Source organism: Neomonachus schauinslandi, chromosome 1 (genome assembly GCF_002201575.2).
Source record: "Neomonachus schauinslandi chromosome 1, ASM220157v2, whole genome shotgun sequence".
Lineage (NCBI taxonomy): Eukaryota > Metazoa > Chordata > Mammalia > Carnivora > Phocidae > Neomonachus > Neomonachus schauinslandi.
In genome coordinates this window covers 196,626,419-196,650,003 of record NC_058403.1, presented here as the reverse complement: position 1 = coordinate 196,650,003, position 23,585 = coordinate 196,626,419, and the positions used below count along the sequence as shown (strand labels likewise).

The window sequence follows — 23,585 nt, the reverse complement described above, 5'->3', positions numbered from 1 at the left end:
TTCAAGAAGACTCCCTGCTGAGCGAGGACCCCCCCCCCCAAGCTGGGCTCGATCTGCCACCCATGAAATCATGACCTGAGCCAAAACCAAGTTGAACGCTTAACTGACTGAGCCACCCAGGTGCACCTAAAATTTCTTTTTTTTTTTTTAAAGATTTTATTTATTTATTTGAGAGAGAGAGAAAGCATGAGGTGGGGAGGGTCAGAGGGAGAAGCAGACTCCTCGCTGAGGAAGGAGCCCGATGCGGGACTCGATCCCGGTACTCCAGGATCATGACCTGAGCCGAAGGCAGTCGCTTAACCAACTGAGCCACCCAGGTGCCCGCACCTAAAATTTCTTAGGACTTATTTTGTGACTAACATCCTTGGTCTATCCTGGAGAATGTTCCATTTGCACTTGAGAAGAATGTGTATTCTGCTCTTGTTGGTGGAGTACATGTAATATTCTGTTAGGTCTACTTTGGTCTACAGCATTGTCTAAGTCTTCTGTCTCCTTGTTGGTCTTCTGTCTGGTTGTTCTAGCCATTATTGAAAGTGAAGTATTGAATTTCCAGTTATTATTGTAGAACTATCTATTCCTCCATTCAGTTCTGTCAATTTTTGTTTCATGTATTTTGGGGCCCTGTTGTTAGATGTGTACATGTTTATAATTGTATCTTCTTGCTGTGTTGTACCTTTTATCAATATTATTTCTTTCTTTGGGGCACCTGGTTGGCTCAGTTGGTAGAGCATGCGACTTTTTTTTTTTTTAATTTTTTTTTTTTTTTTTTTTTTTTAAAGATTTTATTTATTTATTCGAGTGAGAGAGAATGAGAGATAGAACGAGAGGGAAGAGTGTCAGAGGGTCAGGGAGAAGCAGACTCCCTGCTCAGCAGGGAGCCCGACGTGGGACTCGATCCCAGGAATCCAGGATCATGACCTGAGCCGAAGGCAGTCGCTCAACCAACTGAGCCACCCAGGCGCCCCTTTTTTTTTTTTAATTTTTGAAAAGATTTTATGTATTCATTTGAGAGAGGAGAGAGAGAAAGAGAGAGTAGGGGTGAGAGGCAGAGAGAGAGAGAAGCAGACTCCCCACTGAGCAGGGAGCCAGACACGGGGCTCAAGATCAGAACCCTGAGATTATGACCTGAGCTAAAGGCAGACGCTTAACGACTGAGCTACCCAGGCTCCCCGAGCATGTGACTCCATCTCGGGGTTGTGAGTTTGAGCCCCATGCTGGGTGTAGCGGTTACTTAAATAAATAAATATTAAAATACATTTCTTTGTCTCTGTAAGCTGTTTTGACTTAAGTCTATTTTGTCTTATAATAATACAGCCGCCCAGCTATCTTTTGGTTACTATTTTCACGGAGTATATTTTTCTACCCTTTTACTTTCAACCTCTCTGTGTCCTTGTATCTAAAATGAGTCTCGGGCTCCTGGGTGGCTCAGTTGGTTAAGCGTCTGCCTTCGGCTCAGGTCATGATCCTGGGGTCCTGGGATCGAGTCCCGCATCGGGCTCCCTGCTCCTTGGGAGCCTGCTTCTCCCTCTGCCTCTCTGTCTCTCTGTCTCTCATGAATAAATAAATAAAATCTTTAAAAAAAAAAAAGAGGGTCCCCCTTTCTCTGCATCCTTGCCAACATCTGTTGTTTCCTGTGTTGTTAATTTTAGCCATTCTGACAGGAGCGAGGTGGTATCTCATTGGTGTTTTGATTTGTATTTCCCTGATGATGAATGATGTTGAGCATTTTTTCGTGTGTCTGTTAGCCATTTGTATGTCTTCTTTGGAGAAATGTGTGTTCATGTCTTCTGCTCATTTCTTGACTGGATTATTTATTTTGGGGGTGTTGAGTTTGGTAAGTTCTTTATAGATTTTGGATACTAACCCTTTATCCCATATGTCATTTGCAAATATCTTCTCCATCCCATAGGTTGCCTTTTAGTTTTGTTGATTGTTTTCTTCCCTGTGCAGAAGCTTTTTATCTCGATGAAGTCCCAACAGTTCATTTTTTTTTAAAGGAAGTTTTTTTTAAGGATTTTTATTTATTTATTTGAGAGAGAGACAGAGCATGAGAGAGGGGAGGGTCAGAGGGAGAAGCAGACTCCCTGCTGAGCAGGGAGCCCAATGCGGGACTCGATCCTGGGACTCCAGGATCATGACCTGAGCCGAAGGCAGTCGCTTAACCAACTGAGCCACCCAGGCACCGCAGAAGTTTCTTTTTTGTTGTTTGTTAAGGATTTTTACTTATTTATTGAGAGAGAGAGAGAGCATGAGAGGGAGGAGGGTCAGAGGGAGGAGCAGACTCCTTGCTGAGCAGGGAGCCCGATGCAGGACTCGATCCTGGGACTCCAGGATCATGACCTGAGCCGAAAGCAGTCACTTAACCAACTGAGCCACCCAGGTGCCCCTCATTTTTGCTTTTGTTTCCCTTGCCTCTGGAGATGCGTCTAGTAAGAAGTTGCTGTAGCCAAGGTCAAAGAGGTTGCTGCCTGTGTTCTCTAGGATTTTGATGGTTTCCTGTCTTACACTTAGGTCTTTCATCTATTTTGAGTCTATTTTTGTATATGGTGTAAGAAAGTGGTCCAGTTTCATTCTTCTGCATGTTGCTGTCCAGTTTTCCCAACACCATTTATTGAAGAGACTGTCTTTTTTCAATGGGACATTCTTGCTTTATTAAAGATGAGTTGATCAAAGCGCTCCTGACTTTTAAATCATGTAGAAAAAAGAGAGAAGTTACAAACCAAACCAAATTACAATGATACTGGCTTTCATATTTACTGAGTTACCTTTATGAGTGTTCTTTATTTTTTTATTTTATTTTATTTTTAGAGAAAGAGTGCACGCTCTACGAAAAGTAAATGAAATTAAACTTTTAAAAATTAAATTTAATAAAAAATAAAAATAACTAAATAAGCAAATAGTTTAAATTTTCTCAGTTTTAATTTCTAATATCATAAACATCTATAGATATCACTCACATAAAATCTCTCTTAAGTCTTCATTAATTTTAAGAGTGTAATGCTCTGTGATTAAAAACTCTGAGACTCGGGCGCCTGGGTGGCTCAGTTGGTTAAGCGACTGCCTTCGGCTCAGGTCATGATCCTGGAGTCCCTGGATCAAGTCCCGCATCGGGCTTCCTGCTTGGCAGGGAGTCTCCTTCGTCCTCTGACCCTATCCCCTCTCAGGTGTTCTCTCTCTCAAATAAATAAATAAAATCTGTAAAAAAAAACAAACAAACAAAAAAAACCTTTGAGACTCACTACTCTAGGGTTTATTTCCTTTTTAAAAAATTTATTTATTTATTTATCTTTTTTAAAAAAGATTTATTTGAGAGAGGGAGTGCACGTGCGTAAGCAGTGGGGAGGGGCAGAAGGAGAAGGAGAAAGAGAGAATCTCCAGCAGACTCCCTGCTCCAAGCCTGCCATGGGGCTCAGCTTAATCTCACCACCCTGAGATCACACCTGAGCCAATATCAACAATCTGATGCTTAATCGACTAAACCACCCAGGTGCCCCAGCAATAATCTTTTAAACTGTACCACTGGCCCTCTTCTCCTTACTTATACTCCTCACTTCCCTTCTCTGACCACACCAGCCTCCATGTTGTCTCCAGGCTCGTGTTTATTTCCTCCTGTTTGTTCACTCATTTCTATCACTTCTCAGCCCCAATAGCTCCCCATCTGACATCATATGCACATTTATTAATTTGTATGTTGTCTGACTCACCCTCTAGAACAGAGGGTGTCTGTTCAGTAGAAATATAATGCAGGGGTGTGGCGCTTGCTCGGTCAGTGGCGCATGTGACTCTTGATTTCAGGGTTGTGAGTTTGAGCCCCATGTGAGCTCAAGATTACTTAAAAATAAAGTCTTAAAAAAAAAAAAGAGGGGTGCCTGGGTGGCTCAGTTGGTTAAGTGTCTGCCCTTTGGCTCAACTCGTGATCCCAGGGTCCAGGAGGTATCGGGCTCCCTGCTCAGCGGGGAGTCTGCTTCTCCCTCTCCCTCTGCCCCTGTCTTGTGCTCGCTCTCTCTCTCTCTCAAATAAGTAAATAAAATATATATATTTTAAAAATCAGTGTTTGCTGAATTCATGAAAGAATGAAATGGCTTTGCACTCCTTGGCACTGTCTCCTGGGCCTGGTCTAGGTTCCAGCCTTATGAGAACAGCGCTAAGCTGGCAACCCTTACACATAGTACAGCAGCGCCACCTGCTGGGAAGTGGAGTCATCCTTCCATTAGAATCAGGCTTCCCCCATCAAGGCTGGTGGGACTGGCACAGGTAGAGGTGGGCTCTGGAGGTCCAGAATGGTATTCTTCACTGGAGCCTTGGACCCTCAACTTGCCAAAGGTCTTTTCCAGACATTATCAGTATCACCACGGCAACGATTTTTTTTTAACTTTATTATTTTTTAGTAATCTCTACACCTAATGTGGGGTTCAAACTCACAGCCCTGAGATCGAGTCTCATGTTTCTCTGACGGAGCCAGCCAGGTGCCCCCCAACACAACTATTGTATTGAGAATCTCATGGATAATTAGAAACAAGACCATGATGGGTTTCTCATTGCACGGTCCACACCTGAACCCTGGAAATAGCTACCGGAAAGAGTCTCCTACAAGCCAAATTTCTGCCCAGTCCTTCTAAACTTCTGTTTGATCTAGGCCTTTTGAGGACCTGCTGAAAGCCACCCTCCTCCAAGGTTGTGCTGTGTGTGTGTATGTGTGCACTCTCTCTCTCTCTCTTTCACAAACACAAGTTGTTCTTGCTTACAATGTTTGGGGATCCAGAAAGAGCAAGTATGTGTAAACTTGTCCTGAGTGAATAGCATGGTGGGTCTCCAATAGCAATCAACTTTCTGATCCAGGTAGGGAAAGCTCCTGGCAATGCTGAACGAACAAATCAGGATAAGAATAGTAACAATAATAATAATCACTAGCACTTACCTAGCATTTACTATGTGCCGGGCACTGTTCTCTTCATGCTCCTGTTCTTCACTCCATCCACTCCCCTTTAAGGTAGAAATCATAATTACTCTCATATTGCAGGAAGAAAACTGAGTGGAGGGGCCTTCGTTTGGCTCAAGTCATGATCCCAGGGTCCTGGAATCAAGTCCCACATCAGGCTCCCTGCTCAGTGGGAGTCTGCTTCTCCCTCTCCCTCTGCCCCTCCCCCCACTGTACTCTCTTTCTCTCTCTCAAATAAATAAATAAAATCTTAAAAAAAAAAAAAGAAAACTGAGTGGAAAGGTAATAACTTGTCCAAGGCCATACTGTCAGTGAGTTGCCATACTGGCTTCAACTCTGGCAGAAGTATACCATGTTGTATATAGAATCTGGCCTCAACCTTATGAATTTTCTTATTTAGGAAATATTTACTGAGCATTTTTTTAAAAGATTTTATTTATTTATTTGACAGAGAGAGGGCACGCACAAGCAGGCAGAGCTGCAGGCAGAGGCAGAGGGAGAAGCAGTCTCCCCACCAAGCAAGGATCCCGATGTGGGGCTGGATCCCAGGACTCTGAGATTATGACCCGAGCCAAAGGCAGACACTTAACCAACTGAGCCACCCAGGCGCCCCAACTGAGCATTTTTTTTCACAGAGACATACAGCAGTAAACAGTCTCTGCCAGAAGATAAGACAAATAAAACAGTTTACATATAATATCTAGTAGTGATAAGCACTCTGAACAAAATGGCAAGAAACACATCCAACATACTCTTGCCAGGATTCAGCCGGGGCACTTTGTTAAAGGTCCCCTGGATCCTAGGGCAGACAGAAGTTCTTTCCTCACTTCCTACTGCAGGCTCAAGGTTGCAACAGGAGGTAATAAGAAATGAATAAAGAGGGCAGGCTCTGCCTAGAGGTGGCCACTTGGGCAGCCTACCAAAGCTCCACAGGAGTGGAAGAAGGATTCAATTTCAAGGTGAAACCAATTGGGAGGGCTGCACTGGGTGGGGGGCAGTCAAAGGTTGGGAGGACATGAGATTCAGGTAGGACCCAGAAGTATAGGCATTATTTGGACTTGTGCCCTCTGGAGCCAAGCCCTGATACATAGTAGGTGCTCAGTAAATGTGGTGAATGACTGTTAGAGACAATAAATGAAAAGAAAAACAGGGGGCGGGCGCTTGGGTGGCTCAGTTGGTTAAGCGACTGCCTTTGGCTCAGGTCATGATCCTGGGGTCCCAGGATCGAGTCCTACATCGGGCTCCCCCTGCTCTGCAGGGAGCCTGCTACTCCCTCTCCCTCTGCCTGCCACTCCTCCTGCTTGTGCTCTCTCTCTCTCTGTCGAATAAATAAAAATAAAATCTTAAAAGAAAAAAAAGAAAAACAGGGTCTGCCTGTGTGGCTCAGTCCTTAAGCATCTGCCTTTGGCTCAGGTCATGGTCCCAGGGTCCTGGGATCGAGTCCTGCATCAGGCTCCCTGCTAGGCAGGAAGCCTGCTTTTCCCTCTTCCACTTCCCCTGCTTGTGTTCCTTTTCTCACTGTGTCTCTCTCTGTCAAATAAATAAATAAAATCTTTAAAAAAAGAAAAAGAAAAGAAAAACAGAAGGTGTGTTGGTAAGTGTACATGTGAATGAGAGCCCAGAACCTCAAAAGCTCCCAGAGGCCCACATATTGGCAACCAGACTCATCTGGATGGGTAGAAGTTAGGCGGGCAACAGATACTGTTGGGAATCTAGGAAGCTTAGTGTGAAAGGGACAGCCCACCTCTGATGAGTGCAGGTCTAGATTCTCAGCTGGGTTTAAAGCTGTTGTTTTTTTATAGTCTCCAATAAGATAATCAGAAATAGCTCCAAGGAGATGGCAGAGCTGGTGGGCCCCTTGAGGCTCCCCTAGTCAACCCCTTAGGCTCTAGAGGGCAGTGCAAGTCAAGATGGCCAGGAGATGGCCCATGACTCACAGCCAGTAGAAGAAACAGACTGAGATTTAACCGACCTTAAGCACACTCCAGAGGCTCCTAGCCTAGAGTCCCTCCAAGCACTGCCAGATGTTTAGGACCCTTTTAAATTATAGGCAAGATTGTGGGTGTAGGGAGTGTTTGGGAAAAGTGTTAATAGCTTTTTCAGATTATGGAGGTAAGGAAGTTTGGGGACCCTTGCCACAGGGAATGAAATCCATGGTACCCCCTTCCCAGGCTCTGTCCCAGACAGGACCTAGGCTGCCTTTCCAAGTGTTGACTGGCAGCCCCACCTTCTCCCTTGGGGCCTGCCGTTGAGTACTCAGCCACCCCATCCAGGACTCTCTCTGTGTCCAATCAGAGGGATGGCAAGAAACAAGACTTTCTCCCGTCCATGGGGGCTGCTGGGCAAAGCTGGGAGCTTGGAGCAGCTTCCTGCAGCTGCTGGGGACAGGAAGCCAAGGAATGTATGTGCTTCCCTGGCTTTCCTGGGACCCAACTGTCCTGGCACTGCAGTCACTGGGCTCTACCAGGCCCCACTCTGGGCCTCACTGTTGGTACATTTTATCCCATTATGAAAGGAATCTGGAACAGATGACTCTCGTGTTGGGCAATGCAAGTCCAGCTGCCTATCTTGTTAGTGCCCCTATCTCCTTCCCTGGGCTCCCCCTACTTGACCTCACTCCAGACCATTCTGCTCAGAGTCAGGCAAGTTCCAGCAAAGTCTAGGAGGCCTGGTCAGGGCCTGCTTGGGCAGTCACCTTTGCCCCATTCTTGTCCATCTGGTCAGGCCTAGACAGGCTCTGATACTGCTGAACCCCTCCTGGGAATTTAGTAAGCCAGCAGGAAACACAGAGGCTCCCCTCCCGCAAAGACTCAGCTGCAGTGACCCCCTCCTCCCTTAGCCCAGGCAAGCTGCTTGACTCCCCTCCACACACCTTGATTCCTGTGTGCAGCTCTCCACCCCCTGCAGAGTGGAAACACATGCTTCTTAGTTGTCCCAGCTGTGACTTCTACTTTTCCGCTTTGGGCCTTCTTGCATGTCTGGGGACAGAGTAGATGCTCAGTAAAGAAAGAGCTTTGTGATTTGACTTGCCTACTTCGCTGCCCTCCACCCAGTTCCTTACCCTTTTACAATTCAGGATTGAAGTGAGCTTAGATTAAATGCCAGAACTGCATAATCTGATAATCCTGCAGAAATTTATAATCGGGCTATCTTGAGAATACCTCTGTCCAACCACTGGCCCCCAGGCCTTTTTGCTGCTTTCTGAAATAGGCTGGCTGATCTGGGGGCCTCTGCCTTTTCTTCCTCACTAAGGTTGCCCTGAAGCCTCTTCCCTCCCTTACTGGTTCCTGACTTACTCTCATAGCTCAACGGTGTCAAGACTCCACTGAGGGGAGGCCGAGTGGCCACTGGCTATGTGCACAAGTGGGGAGGGAAGACAGGGACCTGGTCATGTTTCTTCCAAGGCTGGAAGCCCCTCTCCTGAGTCCAAGGCCTCTGCGTCCTGCCCCCCCACCCCGGGTCCAGCTACTTGAAGTTTTGATGCAACTGTATCCATTCATTCCCTCCTTCAGCAAGCATCAGTGGAGTCCCTTACCCTGGGCCAGGCACAGTGAAGGCTGTAAAAGTGAACACAGATCCACAGCTTGGCCACTTGCTGTGTAACCTTTGGTAAGTGACTTAAATCTTGGGCCTCAGTTTCCTCATCTGCAACATGGGGCCAATAATTGCCACAGAGGGTTTTTGGGAGGCACGGAGAAATTTTGTGTGTCCAGGGGTGCAGGACAGAGCCCAGTGATGGTAGATGTTATTATAAAGGGCCATCTTTGCCCTCTAGGAGCTTGGGGGTCTCCCAGAGACAATGGGAAGTCAGATGCTGGGAAGGCTTGAGGGTGTTGTTCTTAAGTAGGATAAGCAGGACTTGGGTAGGTGGAGGAAGAGGGACCCTCACAGGTGGTACTCTGCAGGGAGTTGGGGAGAGGGTATGAGACTGGTGGGTTTCGACTAGCCTAGGGCATGTCCTTACTGCCCACAGTAGTGTAGGGTGGGGCTTAAATTTATCCTGCGGGTGGCTGGAATTCCTGAAGGTGTGCTGGCTTCTGGAGTTTGGGCTCCGAAATGCCAACTGGATTCTCTGGGAAATCTCTCCAGAAGGCTCCGGGAGGCCTCATTTTCAATCAAATGTTCATTCATTCATTCCAATTTTATTAGGTACATTCTAAGTGCCGGGCCCTGCCCCAAGTTCTAGAAGTTCCTGGAATGGAGGGGTGGGAGTAGACAGACACAGATCATCCAGTCTGTGCTAGGTTTAAATTTTTAAATCTGACATACTAATATGGTGGGCTCAGCAGGGATCCAGAACAGGGACACCTGCCCAGGCCAGAAACAGACTGGGATGAGCAGGAATGAGGTAGGCTAAGAGGGAAAAGAATGCTGTGGGCAGAAGTGTTGCATGTGGGAGGGCTTGAGAGGAGCTGGCAAATGCCTGGTGTGTTTGTAGCAAGTGAAAGAGGTTCCATGTGACCTGGGTCATGCGCAAAGAAAAAACTGGGGTGGGGGCACCTGGCTGGCTCAGTCAGTAGAGCAGGGTACGCTTGATCTCGGGGTGGTGAGTTCACGCCCCACGTTGGGTGTAGAGATTACTTACATAAATAAATATTACCCAAAAAACCCAAACAAACAAACAGTAGGTTCTACACCCAATGTGGGGCATGAATTCACCACCCTGAGATCAGGTGTCCCCTGCTCTTCTGACGAGCCAGCCAGGCACCCCTGGGCATAGAGCCTACTTAAAAAATAAAAAATAAAAACTGGGGTACAAAAGAACTGGGGGTAGGTATTGAGAGAAGTGGAAGTGGAGACGTATGGGGAGGATGCAGGGTGGAGAGGTGGGAGGTAAGGTATTGGAGGGGAGGGGCCCAGCTGGGCAGGTGAGGGGGATGTGAAGGGGGAGTGAGGAGTCCCTAACCTCCAGCAGCAGGAAGTCAGGCAGAGCCCTGAGTAGGACAGGGAGGTTTGGGTTTGGAAGTTGGTTCTTGCTGCTCCCCCATGAGGACTGGGTCAGTGGGTAGCATGAAGGTAGCCTCCTGCAGAGGACAGCGCCCCACAGTCCTTCCTCCCCAAAGCCCCCTCCCATTGTTCTATGGGAGAAGATGCTCGAAAGACCAAGGCCCGAGAAGACAAGGGAGACGTGCAGGGTAGGGGCAGGCACCTCACCCTCAGGCTGACAGAAGGCAAGGAGACCTTGGCCCTGGAGGAGCCTGGGAAAAAGGCAGCTGTTGCTTCTTGCAAAGGTGCAGGTGGCCCACAGCTGTGGTGGGTCTCTGGGACTGGAGGTCAGGGACATTTGAAAGGCTGTGGGGGGCCATTGTGACAGGGGAGGAGAAGGTCCTGGCAGTTCAGCCTGAAGCAATGCCTCAGTGGTCCAGCTGTCAGGGAACAGCTGCGGGCCCAGAAGAGGGAGGGAGCCGGGGCAGCAGCAGGTGAGGAAGCTCCCTGGTCACTGGGCGTGGGAATGGAGAATGGCAGCCAGGGGAGAGATGGGGGGTGGGGTGGGATTGGGGGAAGGGGAGCATCTGCTCACTCCCTTGCATTCAGATGCAACTGGAATACCCAGGGAAGGAAATGCTTGGGTAGAGAAGGGAGCTAGGGAGGAAGCCAAGTGCTCTCCTGCCCCTTCCAGAGGTTCCCCTGAAATCCATCCTCCTGGGGTGCATTGCCTCCCTCAGGACCCCTCCGAGCCCAAGCCCATACTAGTCCCTGGGTTGCTTTTTCACCTCTCTTCCCCTCCTCAGCTCCTCATATGCACCTGTGTCCGGGCCCTTCTAGGAAGGAGAGGAAACAACCATGGGTCTTTTGTAAAACTTTGGCCAACAAGGGTCAGAAAGGGAAAGGGTCTGGAGAGGGAAAGGGGTTTGCCCAAGTGCCCAGTCAGTCAGAGGCAGGCACCAGGACCCCTGCCTGTGTGCACCCAGCCCTTGGGGCCTCAACCCTGGCCTGCCCACTAGTACCCACCCACTTTAAGTGCAAGGAGGCCTGTGGGTACCCCAGGCCCTGCCTCCTGTGAGCTGAGGGAACCCACTGGGGGTGAGATTGGTCCCAGTGTCTGTGGGTGCTGCAAAGAGGCCTGTAAAGAGGCCCAGTTTTCTGCCTACCTCAACACCAGGGCTGCTGACATTGAATTAATCCCCGAGGGTCCCAGGCAGCAGGGTACAAGGAAGTTTCAGGCAGAAGGAGGGTAGGGGGTCAGCTGAGGCCAGCCTTCTTTCCTGGGGCCCCTCCAACATGAAATGAGCAGCTGCTGGGCCCTGGCTCTGAGATCCAGGATATCCCTTTCAGAAGCAGCCTTCCCTCCACCCCCATGTCCCCACCTTTGTATTATACCAGCTGCCACATTCACTTCTGTGCCTGGGGGCATGGGGATGGGCTGGAGGAGGCAGAGATGATATGTTTCTTAGAAAGAAAGAAAAGGGGCGCCTGGGTGGCTCAGTCGTTAAGCGTCTGCCTTCGGCTCAGGTCATGATCCCAGGGTCCTGGGATCGAGTCCCACATCGAGTCCCACATCGAGTCCCACATCGAGTCCCACATCGAGTCCCACATCGAGTCCCACATCGGGCTCCCTCCTCGGGGGGAAGCCTGCTTCTCCCTCTCCCACTCCCGCTGCTTGTGTTCCTGCTCTCGCTATCTCTGTCTCTGTCAAATAAATAAATAAAATCTTAGAAAGAAAGAAAGAAAAAGAAAGAAGATGATTTTTTTTCACCTTTTCTGGAAAAACTCTCCAGCCATCATGAATGTGTCTTTCTGTCCGGGTCATGTCAACGCCTCTGCAAAGAGCCATCACCATGCTTGCAGCCAGCCATGCCTACACCCAGAGGCTCAGAGCTCTAGCTTCAGGCTGGGGTCTCTCTTACCTCAAGGGCCCATACTGAACTCAACCTCCAGGGCTTCCCACTTCAGGCCTTCTTGGTCTCGGGGTCCCTTGTTAGCTTCAGCCCACTGATGGACATAGACCCTCTCCTGCTCATTCATGGGTGACTCCAGCCAGGACCTCAGTCCAGCTGGGTAAATGGCAACTGCAAGGAGGGACCTTTGAAGGTCACTGGACTTGAGCAGTAACCAGGAGGGAGAGATGGATGGATCAGCTGACCAAGGCCTCCCTTGCCTGCCAGATGACACCCTTCCTGTCACCCTAGCTGTGCACCTGTGTGTTTGCAACTGTCTCTGGCAACAGCCTCAGGGGAGTTGGGTAGGTGACTGCCCTGGACCCTGTCTTGGGGCAGGACCCTCCCCCTACTCCACACTTCCCACCCCATCCCCCCTACTCTCTCCCACCTCCACCTTGGCCCAGCCCATGGACTTCCTTACAACCAGGAGTTGGTGCTAGGTGCTCGGTTCTCCCCATGGAACTCTGCAGGGTCTCTCCTAAGCCCTGACCTGTATGTAGCACCTACTAGGAGCTGCCCAAGGCCAAGGGAATGTTCCCTCCCCTTCTTCTTCCTCCTCTGGGGCTAGGAGGAGGGATGCCACCTCTCTGCATTCCAGGCGAAGGTGGAGGCAGGGAAAGTGAGAAATATTGTCTCTAAATGCTTGTTCCGACTTGACTTCTGTGGTGCCTGGTGCCCTTCCCCCACAAGACCCCATCTCTGCCCCTACCCCTGCCTGCTCTCCCAACTCTCTTTCCCCACCTACCAGAAGCAGGAGGGGCTCCAGGGCTGGGGCCAAGCTGCTGCCCCCTCATTCCTCACCCCACCACATTCCTTCCAGGAGGCCTGAGGCACCATCCCCACTCCCCTCCTTCTTGCTCCCACCCTTCAGCTTCCATGCCCCTTGCTCTTGGGATCCTATACTCCTGGCAAACCCCAGCCTGGTTCAACCCAGCTCTGGCGCCTACCCTCCCACCAGTTGTTCTTTGTCGTTTGTTCACTGCTCCATTCACTGCTCAGGCCATGGCTACCTCAGAGGTTCCTCAGACCTGTCTGCCCGCTTCTTCCTCTGTTTTACCATGGCCATTCCCTAGGCTTGTGCTATTCCTTCCCTAGAAAACCCCAGGGCTCCCTCCTTCACCTCCTGCAGAACTTACTTCCCTGATGAACTGGACCACAGAGCAGCCCCTGGCCCGCCCTCCCATCCCTTGATCAAGGGGACTGACTTACTGCCGGCTGATCTCAGCCCCTCATTGACTTATTATTTAGTCTCTATCTTGTTACACTTGAATGTGGGCTCCACAACAGCAGGGCTTGTTCCTTTCATCCCTCACTGTGTTCCCAGCATACAATAGACTCAGTAAATATCTGTGCATTGACAACGCCTGATAGATGTTTCATCCTGGTTCTGACTCAGCCATTTAAAGTGATCTTCTATCACTCTCAGCAAGCTGGCAAGTCTGAAGCCCACACACATGGGGTCACTTGATGATGGGACGACCAAGAAGCTCAGAGAAGGCAAACAACTTATGAAAGATCACACAGTGAACTTAGCTTTAGGTCCCAGTGGGGACTTATTCTTCATATGGACACAATGGGAAGCTTGACTGAGGAGCTAACATTCACTCTTTATCCTTTTATTAGCGTCCCTCAAATTGGCTCCCAGAAATGTTGGGGATTCCCAGACCACAGGTGGGGCTCCTAGAGACCCTGCCTGTCTCTGTCAGCATTCAGCCTAGAACAAAGACTGTCTACTTGGGTCCAATACATTCCAGTGTTCCGAGGTCATACCCAACAGCCACGATAACAGAATGAGAATCAGCGATTGTTGGGAAGCCCATTAATGTCTCTCTTTTTTTTCTTTTTTAAGATTTTATTTATTTATTTGACAGAGAGAGAGAGACAGCGAGAGAGGGAACACAAGCAGGGGGAGTGGGAGAGGGAGAAGCAGGCTCCCCGCCGAGCAGGGAGCCCGATGTGGGGCCCGATCCCAGGACCTTGGGATCACGACCTGAGCCAAAGGCAGACGCTTAACGACTGAGCCACCCAGGCGCCCCTCATTAACATCTCTTGACTAAAGGGCCCCTAAGGGGAGCCCAGGCTGATGAGAAAAACAGGCCCAGATCTTAGGTCCCCTCTGAGAGGACGAGGTGTTTCTGTCCTGGAGAAGCCAGTGGTGGGGCCCTGAGCCAGACCTAGACACATGACTGAGAGCAGAGAGAGACTGCCAATCTGGCTGAACCAGGACCGTACAGGTAGCTTCTCCTACTACTGGGTCTGGGGGCTAGCTGGTCAGTGACTGAAGAGAATTAACAAATAGGACCTTCAGTCTGCTTGCTTCCACCGGCTGCTTGGCCAAGACCAGACATAATCTGGTCTTTAGTCCAGTGTTCAAGGCCGCAAGCCCAGTGTTTTAGGAACAGTCGCCCAAAGTCAGGCTTGGAGGACTGTCTTATCTCAGAGCCAGCAGGGAGTGGAATGTGACTGAGGCATTTGTGTCCACTGAGGGGGAAGAGGTGATTTTTATTCAGTCAATCAACACTTATTCTTGCCGTGGGGTTGATGTCCCCACAGGACTGTATACTTGTGGAGGGGCAGGTGTGGAAGCTGCCACCTGGCTGACTGGAGGCAGGCCTTGAGCCAGACACGTAGAAAGGGGTCTAGTGGAAGAACTGGAGTGAAGGGTCCTGCAAGAGAAGGAACTGGCTTCTGGGAAGGCTGGTGGTGACCCGCAAACACGCCTACTGGCAGTTTCTCCCGGATGAACTTATCAGCCCTTTCTTTCTGCCAGAGCTGCCAGACAATCTGCCTTCTGTTAAATCCAGACAAAAGGGACCCCTCCCTTGCCCTGACTTGGCTGGCCCTGCTTGGGCATTTGGGGCAGGAGCCTCCATCCTCAGCTAGCACTGTCCCTTGCCCCTCTTCATTGGGCCTGGGGGAGCAGCAGCAACAGGAGCCTCTCTTCCTCTGGAAGAGTCTGAATCTGGGCCCTGGCCCTTAGCCTTCAATTCCTTGGGAACATGCCAGAGTAAAAAGTCCTGGAATCCTAGGACCAGAGGAAAGTTTGGTCCATGTTGGTGTCTGCTGGATTTTTATCTGAGCTAGAACCAAAGCTTTAGCTTAAATCATATTGGTCCCAGGTAAACACTGGGGCATTTGCCTTAGGCTTTGCACAGGGCTTGGACCCTTGGTGGTGACTACCAACCAGGAAGTGAGGCAAGCAACATCTCATTCTTTCCTTCTCAAACAGAAATGGAGCCTCTACTATGTGTAGGCAGTTAGGTGGTGGTTATAATATGGGGCCAAGCAGATTGGTCTCTGGCTTCAAGGGCTCATACTCCAGTGGGGGAGACAAACCTTAATCAGATAATTTTTCTGGAGCCTCTGGCTTGGGATCTAAGTGGAGGAAACACTGGAGGCTGAAGGGCCAGGAGAGTTGAGGGCTATCAGGCCTGAAGAGCCCTATTCTCAGCTTCTGATCAATCCTCCCCCAGCCCATACCACATGGGCCCCGTGGGCAGCTCCTCTTGGGTGTTCTCTGGACCTCACTTTTGGCTATGCCCAACTGGCTGTGAGCATCATCCCAGGTGGCCTAGGCCCTCCTGGGTCTAGAATAGCTCCCAAGGGTGAGTCATTGGGGACCCTGTCCCGAGCACTAGGATGGGTTATGTAGTTCCCTGGTAGGGGAAAGGCTTTGACTCTCAGGACTACAGAGAATAACAGGCCTTTCCTTTACAGACCCCACTTAACCTAGGGGCCCATGAGGACAGCTGTCCACCTCCCTCTTTCCTATGGGCTCCGTAGGAGCTGATTGGGCTCCAGCTGGGGCTAGTTAGGCCCCAAAAGGCTGGTCAACTCTGGCCAGCCAGGCCGTCTGCCTTCTAGGGCCTGGAATAGGGGGGTGGGGAGAACAAAATGAAGGAAGCCAACAATGACGCCCAGAGGTTAGAGCCATTCTGGCCTGGGGGGTGGAAAACATGTGAGATCTGCCAGGACTGAAGGGCTAGGGAAGGGGGAGAGCATTAGGGCCAGCCTGGGAGCCACAATGCCTCCAACTGAACTCCAAACCTAGACTGGCAAGTACTGGAAAGGATTTGGGTATAACAGCTTTAGGCATACTCTGGTTGTTGTTCTCTCCTTCCAGGACTATCCCACCTTCTGGGACCATCTAATTGAGGCCCCTTCCTGTGGGTCAGAAATCTGGAGGCTGCTTAGGCATGGGACACTGGGACTCTGGAGGCCAGAATGAGGCCTGGTGCTTCATCTGGGAAGACCAGGGCCAAAAAGGAAGAAGGGGAGTTACTCTGGCTTCCATGGATGGTCAGTGAGGACTAGAGTGGCCAGCAGCTTCTGTGCAGATGGTAGGAGGGAGGTACTTTAGGAGGCCAGTACCTACTGATGTCTTTTGTTTTGGAAAAACATTTATATATAACTATACAGTCAGGCACTGAAATATCCAGCAGAACCTATGGCTGCAAACCAGTGCCTGGTGTATGTTGGGTTGGGTGTATGTGTGTGTGTGTGTGTGTGTGTGTGTGTGTGTGTTGACTTGGTAAACTGAAGAAGTGAATGAGAGAATATATTGGATTTAGAAACCCAAGTAACTTTTCACATTCTTAGCCTTTTCAAAGCAGCAGAATTTTTTTTTTAAGATTTTTATTTTTATTTATTTGAGACAGAGAGAATGAGAGACAGAGAGCATGAGAGGGAAGAGGGTCAGAGGGAGAAGCAGACTCCCTGCCGAACAGGGAGCCCGATGCGGGACTCGATCCAGGGACTCCAGGATCATGACCTGAGCTGAAGGCAGTCGTTCAACCAACTGAGCCACCCAGGCGCCCCAAAGCAGCAGAATTTTAAATTTGGATTTGAGAGGCCATTAATTTTTTAGTTTTAACATCTGAAGGATGGTTTGGGGACTTTCCCCTGGTTTTTAGTTCCTTTTCTAGTCTGTGTGAATGAGGTTTGGAGGCTATGCATTTAAGTATAAAAAATCAAGGGGCATCTGGCTGGCACAGTTGCTAGAGCATGAACCTCTTGATCCCAGGGTTGTGAGTTCCAGCACCACGTTGGATCTAGAGATTACTTACAAAAATAAAATCTAAAAAAAAAAAAAAAAAAAGGAATCACAAACAGGTATGTGCATTTGGGAGATGACTTTCCTTTCAGCTCTCTGAAATGTATTTCTCCCAGCAATGACGCCCCTCTTTAAGGAGGGGGAGAAGGCCAGGGAGACTCACACCTGTCTGGATTCAGGGAGGACTGCCTGGCAGGCAGCAGCCAGTTGTGTTCAGAATGTGCTCTCTGACAAAAGTGCAGGCTTGGAATTCCAACCTGGACACAGGCCCAGGAGGGAATGGACACATCCTGAGCAGGATTTGGGAGCTAAAGGGAGCAAAGCCCACTATGCATGCCATCCCCAGACCCATCCAGTACTTTTTCAGGTCTCTGGGGCCGTAGGGGTTGGAGGCCATAGGTAAGCCCTGGGGGGAGGGAGACACCTTTAGGACGCTCCCCTTGAAGGGAGAAGGACCTCAGCAGTAACCTCCGCTCCTTACTCCCCCACCCCCTGAAAGAATGCGGGCCACAAGTAGAGAGTGACCAGCTCGCCAGCGGGTCAGAGCTATTTCTGGCGCCAGAGGAGGCATCGGATTCCGGAGTTCGGGGGCAGGGGGAGGGGACAGGGTCAGGCCTGAGGCGCTTCCCGGACGCCCTCGCCGGCTAGGGGCTAAGGCCTTTGGAGAGAGGCCAGCTTCCCGCCCTTCCGGCCCTTGCCTCAGTTTCCCCATCCGTGTAAGGGCCAAGCAACAGGATCATCCTTAGCGATTTAGAGAACGCTTCCTGATTGTTTTCATGGCTTAGAAATACCTCTTGATTTGCGTTCGAGAGAAATGAGGAGGGCCAAAAAATAGGTGGTCATTTGTGGCAGGGCCAGTTTTCGAGCCCGACCACCCTGGGTCGGAGGGACGAGTCTCAGTGGCCCGAAGGCCTGAGGTTGGGCGGGGCGCCCCTCCCCCCACTACCAGACGAGAGGGCTGGGGGCAACCCGGACGGGCCGGGGCGTGTCCCGGGGACGGACCCGGCCGGCCGCGGGGCGTGTCTTCCAGGGCGGGGCGTGTCTTTTCGGGCGGGGGCGTGGCGGGCCAATGAGCAAAGCGGCGCGGATGGAGGCGGGGCCTGTGCGCGGGTGCGGCGCGCTGCGGGGCGGTGGACGCAGGCAGAAGCGGGCGTCGCGCGGACTGCTGGTCGATGCCGCGCGGAGCTGGCGGCGGGATTGGTTGCGGCACTCGCGTGTCAGGCGGTTGCTAGGCTCCGGCCGCGCGCCCCGCCCTCGCGCTCGTCGCCCTCTCACCGCCCGGTACGTGCTCGCGCGGAGGCTGCGGTGCGGCGCTCGCGCTCCTCGGGCTCGGCGGCAGCAGCGGCGGCAACGGCAGCTTGGCGCCGAGTCCCCGGGGAGCGGCGGCGGCGGCGGCGCGGCGTCTTGCGGCCGGGAGGAGCAAACACCTGCCGCGGCCCGCCCGCCGGCGCTCGGTGAGTGCGCCGCCCGTCCCCTGCCGCCGAGCCTGGCAGCCCAGGCCCCCATCCCCGTGGCCGGCCGAGCCTCCCGAGGAACACCTGCTGCTCGCGGTTTCGCCCGGGGTGGGGACACGGTTGTGGACGTCTTTGCGGGTGAGGCAGCGGCGTGGCCCGGGGAGAGCCGCCCCCCTCCTCTCGGCCCCTCAGGCGAAGGCTCAGGGCGTTCCGCGGCCGGGCCCGGGCTCCGCGCCGCGGCGATGGGCCAGGCCTCAGCCCGGCCCGCGCTCCGGGGAACGCGGGGCCTGCGCGTTGGCCACAGGCGTGTACGGCCTTTGGGCCGCCCCCTGGGCTTGCAAAGAGGGTGGTCGCGCGGCCCAGTTGGGCGGAAGCCGGAGGATGGGGCATTGACCCCCCGCAGGAGGCGTGGAAGGGCGCCGCAGCCGCTGGGACCTGAGCTGCTCAGAGCCTTGGGGTCATCCCCCCTCCCCCCGCCACACACACACACACACACACACACACACACACACACTCACTCACACTCACACACTCTTGAGCTTCTTTGGAAGCCTCCTGCCTTTTCACCTTTTTACTTGGTGTTTGGAAAACCAGATTGACCAGCGGGTGTATGTGTAAAGTGTCTCCAGAGAAAATGCTGTCTCGGCTTAGAATCCTGCCAAAAATTCCGAGTTAATTTCATACAAACTCAAGTGCTAATTAAAAATGCATATTTTAATCTCTTAGGTTTGCAAATGACTTACTTCAGAATTAGTTTTAATGACGATCATGAAGTTTTGCTTTGGTGGAAGCTAGAGCCTGGGACAACACGTTTATAGCCTAAAGTTCTAACTTAAGAGCCGGGCCTGCTATTTCCCTAAATAAGCTAGGAGAAGCGATTCCTGGCATGGAACCCAGACTCAGTGCAGGGAGGTGGTGTTTATAGGACATAAGCCCAGATAAAGAGTTGGATGTGCTACCAGGTGTTTTGGAGTCTGGTGTAGATGGGATATTGTAACTTTATCAGGTTGTTCTATGCTTAGTGTTCAGAGACATGATAATTTTGGAATGTCCCTGTTTTAAAAAAGATTCAACCTTGGAGACATAAAAATCTCTAGTTGGAGTATGGAGAAGTTGAACTTTGCTGTGGAGCCAAGAAATAAGAGCTCATGGCCTGCATGTTTAAAGGAGGCTGAGGAGCCATTTCTTAGAGAAATCAGATTTGAGGAGAGAGTAGGATGCATAGTGTGAGCCTGTTCAAAGCCTGTGGGGTACTGTATGAAAGGAAGAGTAAGCAGTACTATATAGGCAACAAACACCTGGTTGGAACATGAAAGCTCTTGTTGATATGAGCCTTGGTTGAAAGAGAAAGAAAGCAAGTCCTAACTGTTTTTGGAAAAGTTGATTTGTGGCAAAATACATTCATTCATTTAATGAATATTTGGCTTCACTATTTGGCCTAATTTTGTGGTAGGTTCAGGGTACCCATGTAAAAGAGGCTGGTTCTGCCCTTAAGGAACACAGTTTCAGGGACAGTGGGGATTAAGGAACCTATGATTGATAGTATCTGCCCACTAAGTGTGCTCACATGGTGCTTTGGGAGCCTGAGGAGAGGGAATTCCTAAGCTGAGGCTTGCAGGGCCAGCAGGAATTAGCTGGGGGACAGCAAGGTCTGGACACAGGGAACCACATGTACATGAGCTCCTAAAATAGCACCTGTGAGTCCTCCAGCTTGGCGAGTGGGATCTCTAGGCCTTTCTCATTGTGCTTGGGAGTTCAGACTTTATCCTCAGGGTGCAGAAGCCTGAGAAGACTTTTAAACTAGTGGAGTGGCAGGGTCCAGACCTATGTTTAGAAAGATCTTGCTGGTGGCCACATAGGTAGTGTCAGGGAGAGGAGGGGTTCAGGACCTCTGGCTGTGAGGTCAGCCAGTAGAGGAGAGATGAGGAGGGAGGAGGAGCCAGCTGAGAGGCTGAAAAGGTTGAGCCAAGGGAATGAATGCCAAGCTGGGGTTGTGGTGGGGGGGGGGCAGGGAGAAGAAGCCTGTATTCAGGAATGTGTGGGTCAGAAGACTAAGCATGACCAAGGATTTAACTATCTTCTGCAAGTTAGCTGGTGTCTGTTAAACACTGAGAGTGGTGGGGTAAGAGGGGGACCCTGGAACCACTTAGAATGAGATTGTTTAGGAAAGAAGAGGCATGGCATTTGATTGTTAAAAATCTTTTTTTTTTTTTAAGATGATTTATTTATTTATTTGACAGAGGCACATCGAGAGGGAACACAAGCGGGGGGAGTGGGGGAGGGAGAAGCAGGAGCCCAACGCGGGGCTTGATCCCAGGACCCCTGGATCATGACCTGAGCGGAAGGCACACGCTTAATGGCTGAGCCACCCAGGCGCCCTTGATTGTTAAAAATCTTATCTCTTGAACTTGAGGCATTGCATTTCCTGTTGGGCAGGGCTGTTGTATCCATCTCAGAGTAGAGGTGTGTTCATTCTTTTCTTTCTTTTTTTTTTTTAAGAGGTGTGTTCATTCTTGATGCAGATGAGAGTATGTTCATCTCTTTATCTCACAGTTGTTCTAGCCTTTCCTGCTTTCTGAGGGTCAGTGATGTGATAGAATACATCAGCCACAGTCAGGGGCCTTCTGTTTCTGGTCTATGTGCATCATTGCTAATGGTTATGAGAATCCTTTATATTGACTGAGGAAGCAGAGTCCTAGATGAGGGAATGTTCCCAAGGACACACGGCTGTCATCATGTGGCAGTCAGGATTTGAATCCAGGTTGAACGTTTGGCTATGCCCACCTGTGTTTGTGTTGCATCAGACTGATGATGGTAGCCTTGGTTGGGTGCTTCTCTGGTGAAGACCAAGCCCAGGTGTTTGGTGGTGGGCACAATGCCAGGGCAATATGGGAGAAGTGATCAGGGACTCCACACAGAACTCCAGGAACATGCTGTGAGGGACCATTCTCAGAAACTAGGATTTGTCTGAGCTTTCTTGGGGCCTCTACTGGTGCTCTGGGCACTATGCTGAAGTAAGCCAAGGAGCCTGGGTCTTAGGCTGGGGAGGGCAGGCTTTAGGGTGGGATTTCAATTGAGCTGGACCCTCAAGAAAGGTTAGTGGTTTGATTGATGAAGGAGTTGATGGCAGGAAGGTCACAACTCTGTGGAAGGAAAAGAAGTGAACAGAGGCAAGGAGTGGGGAGAGAGAAGACAGGGCACCTTTTCTGTATGTTCTAGAAGGTTGGCTTGGAACCAGAAGGAACTTGGAGCACAGCTGTGGTGGTTTGAAGGTCTTGGAGCACAGCTGTGGTGGTTTTAAGAAGTGACCCTAGGGTGCCTGGCTCAGTCAGTGAAACATGGGACTCTTGCTTTTGGGGTTGTGTGTTTGATCCCCATGCTGGGCATAACATTTATTTAAAAACTTTTTTTTTTAATATAAAAAAAAAGCCCCCATTGTGACTGTGGAGACTGGACTGGAGGCAAGTTGGTTACTCCTGTGGTCCAGTAAGGAGATAGGGGACCTGAACAAGGACAGTGGTCAGCGGGGGCATGAGGAGAGAGAAAGAAGGTTCAACATGAGGCAGTTCAGCAGACATTAGGGACCTGAATGGTGCTGGTATCAGAGATCTACTGTTGAATAGAAGGGGCAGGAGGTGACAGTGGAATGTAAGCCAGCATCAGCCAAGCACTGGTAAGGACTTGAGAGACTCGGAATAAACAGGGGCGCCTAGACTGCAAAACGAGGGGAAGGCTGAGTCTGTGGCAGGCAGGTAAGATGAGGGGCTGTCCTTGGGTGACCTGAAAAAGGTGGAGGAGTGAAAGACCAGGCCATGCCTGAGGACCAAGGAGTAGAGCCAAAGGAAGTGTCCTTGGGGAAAAGTGGGGCAAAGGCTGATGTGAAAGGTTCAGCTGGGCCAGTGGGGTGTCCCTGGAAGTTCTGAGTGGGATAGTGCTTGTGTCCCAGTTTTGAGTCTGTTGCAGGGGTGCAGTTGAAGGAGGTAGAAAGTAGATGTATAAAGAAGGAGATAGGGGCGCCTGGGTGGCTCAGTCATTAAGCATCTGCCTTCAGCTCAGGTCATGGTCCCAGGGTCCTGGGATGGAGTCCCACATTGGGCTCCCTGCTCCGCGGGGAGTCTGCTTCTCCCTCTCTCCCATTCCCCCTGCTTGTGTTCCCTCTCTCACTGTGTCTCTCTCTGTCAAATAAATAAATAAAATCTTAAAAAAAAAAAAGAGGTAGAACGGGTGGTTGAAAGAAATGGTAAGGAAGGGGTGTACTCAGGGAGGAGAAACCGTGATTTGTTGACCCACTTGGTGGGTAGGGAACTAGTGTCTTTTAAAATGTCTGCAGTTTAGATCTTGGGGTCATGAGTTCCAGCCCTGCATTGGATCCCACACTGGGCGTGGGGTCTACTTAATAAAAAAAATATGAATTAAAAAAATTGGAGGCACCTGAGTGGCTCGCTTGCTTAAGTGTCTGACTTTCAGCCTCAGCTTAGGGCTTGATCTCAGGGTCGTGAGTTCAAGCACCATGCTGGGCATGGAGCCTACTTAAAAAAATATATATATATACACACCCACATATCTATGAAATGTCTGCAGTTTGGGAGACTCAGAATTGCAGCAAGGATGATGTGGCTTTCGAGTGGATTCATTGAAAGAATGGTCATTGGTTTGCAGACTTGACCTGTGCAGAGTAAACTAAAGGTGGCCCATGATAGTGTGAAATTGGACACCCTTTACCTTGCTTGCCTTTTTGAGTTTTTATTTTGGTCATAGCCTTCTTGATAAGAGGTGTACAACTAGCCTAGTGGAATGGCAAGTGGTGATAGACCCATTTAGTGGATGGGCAAGAATAAGAGTGAGGCCTTGTGAGTTTTTTTTTTCTTCCAAATATTTATTTGAGAGAGAGAGAGCGCGCGCGTGTGCACAGTAGAGGGAGAGGGGCAGATGGAGGGGGAGAGAATCTCAAGACCCCTGAGATCATGACCTGAGCAGAAACCAAAAGTTGGATGCTCGAAGGACTGAACCACCGATGTGCCCTGCCTTATGAGTTTTTTTCCTAGCCTATACAGGAAGTCAGTGAAGAGAAGTTTGATTCAATATCCAGGTTCTCTGGGTGTGTTGTTTAGATTGGAGTCACTGCGGAGTGTGACTGCTTGGAGGCTGGAGGCTTCCAGAGTATTAGAGAAGTAAGAAATGCTGGTTTGAACATTGAAGGGGTCCAAATGGGGACTAGAGACCATTGAACCTCAAGGGAACTCAAAGTGAGAATAAAT

General features: G+C 50.5%; 1 protein-coding gene across 2 annotated transcripts in view; it reads left to right on the top strand.

Annotated features, from left to right (window-relative positions):
- The first annotated feature begins 18,035 nt into the window (after window positions 1–18,035).
- DAG1 (dystroglycan 1) overlaps window positions 18,036–23,585 on the top strand; it is a 69,881-nt gene continuing 64,331 nt past the window's right edge. The window contains exon 1 of one of the 2 annotated variants that reach the window (XM_044921629.1): window positions 18,036–18,154. The gene's annotated coding sequence lies outside the window, so the exon portion shown is untranslated. Of the gene's footprint in view, window positions 18,328–23,585 lie in introns of both variants that reach the window. The other variant, XM_021686895.1, reaches the window with a different exon arrangement.